This window comes from Podarcis raffonei, chromosome 13 (assembly GCF_027172205.1).
Source record: "Podarcis raffonei isolate rPodRaf1 chromosome 13, rPodRaf1.pri, whole genome shotgun sequence".
NCBI lineage: Eukaryota > Metazoa > Chordata > Lepidosauria > Squamata > Lacertidae > Podarcis > Podarcis raffonei.
In genome coordinates this window covers 14522977-14533992 of record NC_070614.1, presented here as the reverse complement: position 1 = coordinate 14533992, position 11016 = coordinate 14522977, and the positions used below count along the sequence as shown (strand labels likewise).

The window sequence follows — 11016 nt, the reverse complement described above, 5'->3', positions numbered from 1 at the left end:
GAGAAGCAAAGCAGCTAGTAAGCCCGATCTTTATTGATCTGTTGCTACAGGGTCCTCACTCACCACACGAAGGAGGGAGGAGGAACCCAGAACAATGGTGCACAAGGCCTTAAATAGACTTTTGAAATTGCCACCCTGTAGATCAAGGCCACCCCCAGAAACACCATACATACATCACAGAAGGGGTGCAACCTAAGACCACCCCTCAGATACATCATACCTACATCACAGAAAAGGCGGTCTAAAACAGAAATTTGAATGTTGTTTTTCTCCTGTCCTTGTTTATCTCCTGTCTGGCAGGTTACTTGATTGGATACCCTGCTTAGTAGATTGGATTGCCTGGGGAGCCTGGCCAGTCTTTTGTAATGATAAATACTTAGTTCCTGGGCCAGGTCACAGGCTCACCCTATTCCAACACAGACATACCCTTAAGACAGAATTTGTGTATGGAGGATGAAATTAATAGACTATGCAGTGAGAGAAATAAAATTCCATCAAGCACAATATGCAAAACTGATAAATCAAGAAGTTGAATGGAAAATCAAACAGATGAAACAAAGATCATTTGAATCGGCAAATAAATGTGGGAAGCTGCTATCATGGCAGCTGAAAAAGAGACAAAAACTGAACTTTGTTACCAATCTAGAGGTTGAAGGAGAATGTATTCAGAAACCAGAGGAAATTAGAAAGTGTTTCCAGAGATATTTTAAAAAATTGTTTTCCCAAGGACCCCAAGTGGAGACTGAAATAAATAAATTTTTAAAAAGCTATGGCCTACAAAAATTAACACAAGACAAACAAACTGACCTGAATTATAAAATAACCCAACAGGAAATCGAAAATGCCATTCAGAACATGCAACTAGGCAAATCCCCGGGCCCAGATGGACTTACCTCCAAATACTATAAGATATTGAAGGAATACCTGACTCAGCCATTGATGGAGGTATGTAATCAAATTATGGAAGGGAAGGGGGCACCAGAATCGTGGAAAGAGGCATTCATCACTTTGATACCAAAATTGGAATCTGAAAAGACTCAACTTAAGAACTACCGTCCCATCTCACTCCTAAACGTGGATTACAAGATTTTTGCTGACATTTTGGCAAATAGATTGAAAAAAGTCTTAAATGGAGTTATTCATAAAGACCAAGCAGGCTTTCTCCCTGGCAGGCATTTGTCAGATAATACTAGGAACATTGTTGACGTTCTGGAACTTCTACAGACAAATTTGAATACAAAAGCAGTTTTGATATTTATAGACGCGGAGAAGGCCTTTGACAATATATCTTGGAAATTTATGAAGAAGAATTTGGAAGGGATGGGAGTGGGAAGGGCGTTCCAAAATGGCATAGATGCAATATATTCAGAACAAAAGGCTAAATTGATAGTAAACAATGTGGTGACAGAAGAGTTTAAAATTGAAAAAGGAACACGACAGGGGTGCCCCCTATCACCCTTGCTATTTATTTCTGTCCTTGAGGTTTTGCTAAATTTGATCAGGAAGGATCAGCAGGTGGAAGGAATACAGGTCGGAGGAAAACAATATAAACTGAAGGCCTTTGCAGATGACTTGGTTTTGACATTACAGGAGCCGGTGTCCAGCACAAAAAGAGTACTGGAATTAATTTCTGAGTTTGGTCGGGTGGCGGGATTCAAGTTAAACAAACAAAAGACTAAGGTTTTGGTAAAAAACTTGACACCTTTAGAAATAGATGGGTTTCAGAAGGAAACAGAACTAAACGTTGTTAATAAAGTGAAATACCTGGGGGTCAACTTGACTGGGAAAAATTTGAATCTGTTTAAAGATAATTATGAAAAATGTTGGTCTGAAATTAAAAAGGATCTAGAAATCTGGTCAAGATTGAAACTTTCCTTGTTGGGAAGAATTGTAGCAGTAAAGATGAATGTATTGCCAAAAATGCTGTTTCTGTTCCAGACCCTACAGATCGTGGACAGAGTGGAATGTTTTGGAAAGTGGCAGAGGGACATTATGAAGTTTGTCTGGCAGGGCAAAAAGCCCCAAATAAAATTTAAAATATTAACAGATGCAAAGGAAAGAGGGGGTTTTGCCCTGCCGGACTTAAGGTTGTATTATGAAGCTGCATCCCTCTGCTGGCTGAAAGATTGGTTTTTGCTAGAAAACACTGATGTCCTAGATCTGGAAGGGTTCAACAATGCTTTTGGGTGGCATGCATATTTGTGGTACGACAAGGTAAAGTCTCATAAGTTGTTTAAAAACCATATTGTAAGGAAATCTCTGTTTTCTGTCTGGACTAAATACAAGGACTTATTTGAAAACAAGACTCCGAGGTGGTTATCACCGATGGAGGCTAAAGCCACAAAAATACTTAATATGGGGGGTGGCTGGGCAAAATACTGTGAAATAATAGAAAGAGTGGGTGACACTTGGAGGTTGCAGAGCTTTGAAAAATTGAAAGGGAAGGTGCGAGACTGGTTTCACTATGCCCAAATTTTAGAGATCTTTAAAAAAGATAAAAAAATTGGTTTCCAGGTGGAAAAATCAAAATTAGAACTAGAATTACTTGAACCTAAGACGAAAGTGCTTTCAAGAATGTACAACTTGCTGCTTAAATGGAATACTCAAGATGAGACAGTCAAATCAGCCATGATAAAATGGGCACAAGATATTGGATACAACATTATGTTTGAGGACTGGGAAAGGTTATGGACCACCGGTATGAAATTTACGGCATGTAGTGCCTTAAAGGAAAATATTATGAAAATGATGTACAGGTGGTACATGACCCCAGTCAAACTTGCAAAGATATACCATTTGTCTGATAATAAATGTTGGAAATGTAAGGAGGCTGAAGGAACTTTTTACCACCTCTGGTGGACATGCCCGAGGGTGAAGGCCTTCTGGGAAATGATTTATAACGAGTTGAAAAAGGTATTTAAGTATACCTTTCAGAAGAAACCAGAGGCCTTCCTCTTGGGCATTGTGGGCCAGAGGATACCTAAGAAAGACAGAACCTTCTTTCTATATGCAACGACTGCAGCAAGAATTCTCATAGCTAAATACTGGAAGGCACAGGAGCTACCCACACTGGAAGAATGGCACACACAACTGATGGACTATATGCAACTAGCCGAAATGACTGGCAGAATCCGAGACCTGGGAGAAGAGGCTGCGGAAGAGGATTGGAAAAAATTTAAGGACTATTTACAAAAACATTATAAGATATATGAATGTTAAAAATTTGCTAAGGTTTGAGGTAAATATGCTTCAGTATTGAAATTCGGAGATGATAGAAACAAAGTTAATGATTGAGAAAAGTTTTAATTTCAGAGTGAATAATTAGATGAAAATACAAAAACACAGGAAACAAGGTATTAATTTGCTGTTTATATTTATTATAAAGAATGCAGGGATGGAGGAGATGGGGAAGTCCAGTGGATGATGGAAAAAAAAAAAAAGACTTCGAAAAATGAATTTTTTCTTGTTTAATTTCTTTTTCTTTCTGTAAAACCGCTTTTGTTGTGTTATTGATGATGGATTTAGATTCTGGAAAAAAGCAATAAAAAAATTTATAAAAAAAAGAAATTAATAGACTATGCAGAACTGGATAAACTAACAGGAAGGATTTGAAATCGGCGCGACCAGAAATTCACAGAAGACTGGAGTAAATTTACGGACTATTTGAAAAGTATTTGTGAAGATCAGACGACGCTTGTAGGTTTCCAAGAAGTTTTGTGAGGAGTATTATTGGAGTTATTACAAATATGGATAAAGCGGAGGATGATTTGTTAAGAGATTTAAAGGTAATATAAAACTGAGTAATGCAGAAGAAGTGATTATAACGGTGGATTTCCAGAGTTGCTGATGGAAGTCTAAAAAGATTGTATAAGTGATAAAGTTGTGTGGTACGTTTTATAATTTATATGTTAAAATCAATAAAAAATATTTTTTTAAAAAAAGAAAGACAGGGTTTGTGAAGGAAAAGACAATGGGGAGGCTTTTCCATTTTCCTTTGACCTTGCAGAGAAAACATTTGGTCAGTATAGGGCAGTTTGGGAATCAAAAATGGTTCCAGGTCGGTCTTCCTGTGCTGATCTATGTACGTGCTTGGTTGGTACACTTATGAACACTACCATATAACTAAGACCTCAAAATTCCTATTACACTACTGTTTTTCTACAGGTTGCAGCAAAAAGCCAGCTTCAGCAGTTCCCTCGCATCCCCCCCAGCCTAACCAGAACTACTACTCCCAGCATTCATAGCGAAAGGCCGGCCGCCTCTACAGTATTTTTGTCCTCGCCAAAGGAACAGACTGACCAATTAGAAGAAGCCCAGAGGCGCGCGTGGTAGGCCAGTCCACCAATGGGAAGCGGGCGAAGGGGCGTGGCCGGGAGATTTGAACTGGCGAGTCGAAGGAGGCAGAACTGCGTGCAGGATCTCGGTAAGGGGACCTAGAAAGAATGTGGCGCGTGTTTAGGGGTGCTTGATTTTTATTGCCGGGGGTGGGGAGAGAAAAATATACTGTATATAATAGAGGATTCTGTCTGGTGACCACACGGTACGAGAATTATCTTGCAACTGAACAGCCTTTCCTGCTTTTAGTGCCTTCGGCGGCTGCAATGCGCAGAAAACAGATCGGGAAGTTTTATACAGCGTGGAGATCTATCAATGTCTGGGGATCATCCTGCCCTTGTTGGATCTCCATGTTGTGAAGAAAGAAAGAAAACTCCCCGGCAGGCTCTTGGTATTCAAGCTGCCGTTTAAAGGTATAGGAGCAGGGGCTGGTTAAAACGTTGGCAACTAATGGGAGGGGCTTTGCATGAAGACCTCACCAAGGGGCGAGGGATCCAACAGACCGTCTTTCACAACCGCAAAACAATATTATAAAACAGGTTCTCAAGCTCCCTGAGCCTGAGACCACTTGAACATTGCCAGGAATCTCAGTGGATCGTGTAATAATCTTTTTTTTTTGCGGGGGTAGGGGGTTGTTCTATGCTGAACAAGCACTCATTTTTGCTCCTGGGTTAAATATGAATTTAAAAATGAGTATTCCCCCAACCCCTCTTGCATGGGGATTGTTGTAAAAACTAGTGACATATGAAAAAGAAAATCGTGCCCCAGGCCAAGTTGCTGGTTACTGCCCCTCTAAGGGGGAAATTAGCCTTGTTAGCCTGTTTGATCTGACCATCCTCAAAATAGCCTCTTATTTCTGTCTTCAGAAGAAACAAATCCAGTATGTGTGTGTGTGTGTGTATATATATATTTATTTTGTGGCTGTTCCGCAACATCTCCTTGGCTTTTCTGAACAGAGCACCACAGACCACAGTCTGCGTTTAGAATGTTTACCACACATCAAATATAATATACATTTCAAGCCAAACTGTCGTGGGAGAACTGTGAACAGGATCTCCTGGGGCTTTTTGGCTTGCCTGTTTTTATAAATGTTATTAGCTGCCCTGAGATAGGGGGTTCAGATTAGGACCCAGGTTCAGCGAATGAGAGGGTTAACTTTCCCCTCTTACGCTGTTTTCCCAGTCCACATAATTCTCCACACTCAAGCTGCTCTTTGCCCCTTAGTGTAAAACACAACACCTGTATGTTCTTGTTTCCCTTCCATTTGCGAACATATGAAAATATCCTGATACCAGCTTATTAATTTTAAAGAATGAAGGACTGAACTAATCTATATTGACTTGGCCAACTTGGTACAGGATCATTCCAGGGTGGGGTACAAATAAATTACTATTACTATTCCCAGTCCCCTGGTATTTTTAAATGCAGAGGCAAATGTATTTTATCCAATGATAGCTTTACTCTAGCAGATACTTGATTTTTGCTAATCTTGTTGCAGTCCTCTGCACCACTGCTAAAAACATGACTGCCATACAAAAAATGCTTTTTATTTATTTACTTACTGACATTGCAACCCTAAGAATATCTTATCAGAAGTAAACCCTATTGAATTAAATGGGGCTTACTCCCGGTAAGTGGGTTTAGGATTGCAGCCTTGTCTATTCGGCCCCCATCACACAGTGATGTTGGCTCAGGCCACAACAGCTTAAAATATAAATAATAAGAACAAGAATCAAATGCAGTTTAAGATGTGGATAGTTCAGTTGGTTAAAGTGCGGTGCTGATAATGCCATGGTTGGAGGTTCAATCCTCGTAATGGACAGCTGCATATTCCTGCCTTGCAGGGGGTTGGACTAGATGTCCCTTAGGGTCCCTTCCAACTTCTGTAATTCCAAAAACGTGCTGCTCATATTCCCTCTGTTAAATATGATAGGCCATGCCAAAATATAACAACAGATAGTGGTAGAAAACCAGAATATAGGTAAAGGTAAAGGGACCCCTGACCATTAGGTCCAGTTATGACTGACTCTGGGGTTGCGGCGCTCATCTCGCTTTATTGGCCGAGGGAGCCAGCGTACAGCTTCTGGGTCATGTGGCCAGCATGACTAAGCCGCTTGTGGCGAACCAGAGCAGCGCATGGAAATGCCGTTTACCTTCCCGCCGGAGCGGTACCTATTTATCTACTTGCACTTTGACGTGCTTTTGAACTGCTAGGTTGGCAGGAGCAGGGAGCTCACCCCGTTGCGGGGATTCGAACCGCCGACCTTCTGATCGGCAAGTCCTAGGCTCTATGGTTTAACCCACAGCGCCCCTCCCCATATATATATATATATATATAACAGGTTTGATGAATAGATTTTGAAAGCAATGATTCAGAGTATTAATCCATTAGACTTCTTTGTTTTCGGCTTTCCCCTTGAAAGGAATTCCAAAATGTTAGATTTGCAGTTCTCAGAATTGCTAAATGGTGACTTTGCACAGCACTGCCTTTCAACCACGTGTGGCCCCCGCTAGACATTTCCCATTTCCCTCAGTTTCAGGATGTTTCTGATCTGTTCCGATCTGTCCCTTAAGACATAAATTGAGCCCTTTGGAAACGATTTTGTGAACCTGGCCTGAATCCCGAAGTAGAAGTGAAGGCACTGCCTTACTACAAAGCCGTCAGAAGTGATTGCTCTTTTCAGAGAGGACAGCTGTTATTAAAACCCACATTTATAATCTTGCAACAAATGAATGCATTGATTAGCCAGTACAATCAATCAATGAGTGCCTTTGGCCGTTAATCCCATGTGGCTGAACAGGGCTGTAAATTTGTTGCCTTAGTAGCATTAAAGGAAGACAAATTTATCATCCTGTGTTCAGTTGCTGGGCTCTGAACTTCAGGAAGGTTGTTGAGACATTGTGAAGGACTCCGAGGAGAGTTAGGTGGTTGGCTGACATGTGGCTGGTTATTTGCTACTTCCCTGCTTATTGGAGCAGAATTGTTTTTCTCTGTGAATGAATAGATGGCATATGAAATTGCAATTTGTTTATCTCACCATCATCTCCTTATGCAAACTTAGGTTGACTCGTGTACGCATGTCCCGAGGGTTCCCAACTGCATCATACATTTACAGAAGTATCATACTACTATAAGCAATCATGGCTTTCCCTTTTGTTAGGTGACGACTCCTTCTTGTTTGGTGATCATTCATAGCTGAGTAAGATTGTCTTCCATAAACACGATTTTAACAATGAGTCCCTAAGTGACTGTGGAGGCCAATTCTGGACCCACATGTCCTTCCACAGTGGGTGACATAGGTTTCCAGGCAGGAATTGATCACGGTGTGGATTTGCCAAGTGTGCCTTCCTCTTAGCACGTTTCTCCCTTGCGTCCTGAGTTCAAGCGTCTTCAAAGCCCATGACACCTTTGGTAAAGGCTGTTCTCCAAATGGAGCGCTCACAGGCCAGTGTTTCCCAATTGTTGGTGTTTATACTACGTTTTTTTAAAAATTGCCTTGAGACAGTCTTTAAACCTCTTTTGTTGACCACTGGCATTGTTCCCTCCCAGAGCTATAATTCCTATACAGTGGTACCTCTAGATATGAACGGGATCCGTTCCGGAGCCCCGTTCGCATCTAGAAGCAAACGTAACTAGTGACAGCACGTCTGCGCACTCGCATGTCGCTTTTCGCCGCTTCTGCGCATGCGCGTGACGTCATTTTGAGCGTCTGTGCATGCGCAAGCGGCGAAACCTGGAAGTAACACACTCCGTTACTTCCGGGTTGCCGCGGAGTACAACTCAAACATGCTCAAACGGAAGCGCATTCAACCTAAGGTATGACTGTAGTTCCTGTTACGAAAAAGGAGCAATGCAGCAGTGAGCTCCAGGTGGCTGGAAAGCCAAACAGGATGTTGATGTCTGGGACTGTTCCGTGGGAACAAAGGAACAGTCTATTCACACCACTGAGCACCGGATGTTAGCTCAGAGTGTCACATGACCTGTACTGGAAGTACATGGGAGGAGTTTATTCTCTCTCTGCTGTTGGTGTTAAGAGAGTGCAGACACGTTTCTCTGTACTGCTGGAAGGACAGAAATAAAGGCATGTAAATACATTTCTGTCTGTCTCTCTCCCCTCCCTGGGGATGGCAGGGGAGGAGTGGTGTGTTCTTCTCACGTTAGAGGAGGATCGCCGATTGAGATCTCGCCTGATCTTGCCGGGAGTCGCAGACGGGGAGGTCAACAAGGAACTCAAGCCGGGTGCCTGGAGAGTGCAAATTCCTCTGACTAAGGCTTGATTCCGACAGTTCCCTGGGAAGAATTATGGATTGTTAAACCAAATGGGGCAGAGGTTTTCTACCTTTTTGAGTCCACGGCTCCCTTGACCAACTAGGTTCTTTCTGCGGCACCCCCATGGGGCTCAGGAGCCCAGTTATGTCACCCTTTGCCTACAGAGCTGGCAGCCTCTCACCCTTTTTTTGAACACCTTCCCTTGTGGAGGGTTCCCTCAGCCTCCTCCCCTCTCCTTGTGTGGTGTAGTGGTTAAGAGCGGTGGACTTGTAATCTGGTGAACCGGGTTCGCTTCCCCACCTCTCCACATGCAGCTGCTGGGTGACCTTGGGCCAGTCACACTTCTCAAGTCTCAGCCCCACTCACCTCACAGAGTGTTTGTTGTGGGGGAGGAAGGGAAAGGAGATTGTGAGCCGCTTTGAGACTCCTTCGGGTAGTGATAAAGCGGGATATCAAATCCAAACTCTTCTTCTTCTTCTTCCTTGGGAGTCCTCTGAGCTGCTCCCACCACCACCTCCTCACGCCGCACCATAGGAGCCTGGGAAAAGGATGTCCCCAGCCTTAGTGGCCCAATGGAGACTGACCAAAGGTGAGGCCAGCCCCTTAGTTTGGGTGGCGGCAGCAGGCGCTGTCAGGCCTGCATGGCGGAAAGGCTCTCTTTCAGCACCGGGCACTCAGCTCCCAGGCAGGCCTTGCACACAGCAAGCACAAGAAAGGCCAGCTCAGTGCCTGCCTGCCTGCCCGGCCTCCCACTTGTCTGTCCATTTCCCAACAGCAAGGGCAGGCAGACTGGCTGGCTGGACTTCCTCACCCACTTCCCTGCTTGCTCCGAGGCCTCTCAGCTCCTGGCATCAGCACCCAATGGCCAGCCCCAGAGGCACCATTTGCCTGGGGAGCCTGTAGCCGTGGCTGCTGCAACGAACAGCTGGACACGCCTTTGGGAGGCAAAGATGCGAGAGGGCATCAGAGGAGGGAGGGAAGGAAAGAACGACAGAGGCCAGTGTTGCCCACAGCACCCCTGACCATCATTCAAGGCACCCCAGGGTGCCACGGCACACTGGCTGAAAACCAGTGACTTGGGGGAATATGGGAGGCACTGTGGTCTAAACCACTGAGCCTAGGGCTTGCTGATCAGAAGGTCAGCGGTTCGAATCCCCACGACGGGGTAAGCTCCTGTTGCTCGGTCCCTGCTCCTGTCCACCTAGCAGTTCGAAAGCATGTCAAACTGCAAGTAGATAAGTAGGTACTGCTCTGGCGGGAAGGTAAACGGCGTTTCCGTGCTCTTCTCTGGTTTCGCCAGAAGCGGCTTAGTCATGCTGGCCACAGGACCCGGAAGCTGTCTGCGGACAAACAGCGGCTCCCTCGGCCTATAGAGCGAGATGAGCGCGCAACCCCAGAGTCGGTCATGACTGGACCTAATGGTCAGGGGTACCTTTACCTTTAATAACACTCAACACTCTACAGTTCCCAGGAGTCTTGGGGGAAGCCCTATCTTTTTAAAGTGGTACGATACTGTTTTAAAGGTGGAATGTGGATGTGGCCCAGTTTGCAGAGTTTCTTCAAGAGTAATTCAGCACCTGCTCAGTGCTCAGAATCAACATGGATGTGAAGACTCCGGTGCTGCACATGTTGACTTGCTCCTGTCCCCCCCCCTCTTTTTAAAAAAATATTTTTATTAGCAATTTCAACATAACAAATTATCAAACCATATAATCACATACAGTGGTACCTCGAGTTACATACGCTTCAGGTTACATACGCTTCAGGTTACAGACTCCGCTAACCCAGAAATAGTACCTCGGGTTAAGAACTTTACCTCAGGATGAGAACAGAAATCATGTGCTGGTGGCGCGGCGGCAGCGGGAGGCCCCATTAGCTAAAGTGGTGCTTCAGGTTAAGAACAGTCTCAGGTTAAGAACGGACCTCCGGAACGAATTAAGTACTTAACCCGAGGTACCACTGTACATTATTTTTTCCCCTTTCCCCCCTCCCTTTCATCCGTCCCTCCTCTCCCACCACAAAGATTTCCCTCAGCTCCTCTCTCTCATTTCTCAGCACATGTTATTCTCTGCATGTTATAAAATTTTACATATTCTTACATTATCTATCTAACATGTTATCAACCAATATATTGGTGTATGTTTATTCAAAACCTGCCAAGGAGTCCAGTTCATTTTGTTGTCTTTTTAGAAGCTCCTATTCTTCCTTGAAGCCACAGTTGTCCTTGTCCCGCAATTTATATGTCAATTTAGCCAGCTCTGCATAACTCGTCAGTTTTTCTTGCCACTGTTCTTTCGTTGGGATTTGTTCATTCTTCCATCCTTGTGCTATCAAGACTCTTGCCGCTGTTGTAGCATACATAAATAAATTGTTTTTCTCGGCAGGTCTTGTCCTACAATCCCTAACAAAAA

At 43.9% G+C, this 11016-nt stretch overlaps 1 protein-coding gene across 1 annotated transcript in view; it reads left to right on the top strand.

Moving 5' to 3' along the window:
- Positions 1–4229: 4229 nt before the first annotated feature.
- The window catches only part of KIF18B (kinesin family member 18B), a 28608-nt gene continuing 21821 nt past the window's right edge, over positions 4230–11016 (top strand). Inside the window, exon 1 of the mRNA XM_053361604.1 lies at positions 4230–4423. The gene's annotated coding sequence lies outside the window, so the exon portion shown is untranslated. The remainder of the gene's footprint in view (positions 4424–11016) is intronic.